At 30.8% G+C, this 2,013-nt stretch overlaps 1 non-coding gene across 1 annotated transcript; it reads right to left on the bottom strand.

The window, feature by feature from the left end:
* Positions 1–568: 568 nt before the first annotated feature.
* Positions 569–695, bottom strand: LOC126697952 (U6atac minor spliceosomal RNA). Its single transcript, XR_007646324.1, has one exon. It is a non-coding gene; the product is annotated as a U6atac minor spliceosomal RNA (small nuclear RNA).
* Positions 696–2,013: the final 1,318 nt, after the last annotated feature.

Here is a 2,013-nt window from a genome sequence, read left to right as displayed (position 1 = left end):
ATAAAATGAAAAAGACCTTACCAGTAACCAACCAACCTATGGACCCAAGCCTTACTACCCCCAATCTATATTACCTAGAAACCAAAATTAAATCTGTAAAATTGAAAAAGAGAAAGAGAAACTTGCTCTCTCACTCAAATCTAGTAGGGACAAGAAGCTATTGTAGAAAAACCAGCTCAAATTATCAATTTTCACATGCTGCAAGTACTTAAAATGTGAAATTTTTTCTTTCTAGAATCTGTGTATGGGACCTATAGTTTTCATGGTACTGAAAGAATGTGCTCTATCTAGTTGCAATCTTTGCTGAGAATAGAATTGCAATTGTCCAAGAAACATCTTCATAGAATTGCAATTGTCCAATAAACAATGTGAATAATATGAGGAACTCTGTTAGCAATTTGAAGAATATGCTTGTTTCCGAATAGAACTATTATTCATTTGGCATTAATTCAAACATTTTTCTAATCTGAAAACGATAATGAAGAAAAAAAAAATCTATATTCTATCTATAAAGATTCTCTTGGTTGAGCTTAAAATGCTTCATGAATTATATCTAAAAGAATTGAAAAAAAAAATTGGGTTAGAGATCCACCGAAGTGGGAAGCCTTAACCGGGTGTGTGGTAACAGGTAAGTCCGAAGACCGTTCCCGTCCCTGTCAGGGGAGATGCCAACCATCTCTCCTTTTTACGAACACAACTTCCTATTATATGAATTGTTCTTATAAACAGAATGCTCTCTATGTATTTTGGCGATGTGGGACAATGGTACTTTTGTGAATAACAATCCTGGAGAGGCCTTAGTAGTCAGTACGAAGGCTGGACCCATTGGATATTGAGTGGGCTTGACTGAATGGCTATTAGACCCTAATAGAGACAAGACCCACCCACCACGTTCCTTAACTTATTCCTCGAAGAAAAACGAAATGATTTTAGCTTAAAACATACCACAGAAAGATCATCCTGATTTACTTGGAATTTTTGTAACCACAAGAATGGAGCTGCTTTATGATTGCATTGGGCTTCAACTCAATCTGCCTAGTAATTGATGATTTTGAATCATATTTTTCGGAGATCAGGTTATATGTCCGATGAAAATTGACTGGTTTTGTTTTGTTTACCCAAGGGATTTTACGGATCGTGTGTTGGCGGGAGATAAAAATGGAAAAGACTCTCTAAGTACCTCATATTTGAAAAAGAGTTCGAATTTGGTAAAAACAGACGGTAAAACTTATGTTTTATACTATCCAATGAGAGATTTTCATATCATCATTTTACATAAAATTCAATACATCCTACGATACTTAATAACATCTCAATAAACTCTCAATTTAGTTGGATTTATATATGAGTATTAGAATTGATTGGGTGTGGTTATACTTATTCTTAAATATGTGATAAGATGATGTAGCATATTGAGATTGGAGGAGTAAAACATGAGTTTTACACCACATCCTTACCAAATTTAATATCTTTAAAAAAATCTTTAAGAAAAAGAAAAGCAAATAAATAAACAAAACTAAGTATTATAAAAAGAACGTATTGGAAAAACTAAAAGTGGAAAAAAAAGGGGCACATCATATAAACTAAGTATATATAATAGTTTATTTTATTTTAGAGTTTTAATCTCTCTTTAGAAATCAAATCACAATGGAATTATGTTTTCAAAAACCAAATCGATATGGATAAATAAAATATTTAGAATAAAAAACATTCAAGAAACCGAACCTCACTTTCAAACCTAATATCAATTTAATTAGAAATTATATCAATATCAAATTTTCTCTAATTAATTATACAAAATTATTTTGAACTAATTAACTAACTAATTAAAAGTTCAAAACTGTACAGCGCACTGGTTCATAATTAGTGCATTGAAATATTCAATTTTATATAATAAAAGTTAGATCTTACACATTATAAGTTCTGTTCCAAAAGTATACATTTTGTTTGAGTCAAGTAGATACATTCTCTCTCTCAAAAAAAAAAAAAAAAAAAAAAAAAGTAGATACATTC

The sequence above is a fragment of the Quercus robur genome, chromosome 8 (genome assembly GCF_932294415.1).
Source record: "Quercus robur chromosome 8, dhQueRobu3.1, whole genome shotgun sequence".
NCBI lineage: Eukaryota > Viridiplantae > Streptophyta > Magnoliopsida > Fagales > Fagaceae > Quercus > Quercus robur.
The sequence above is the reverse complement of the archived record's forward strand: the minus strand, read 5'-3'. Positions and strand labels throughout refer to the sequence as shown.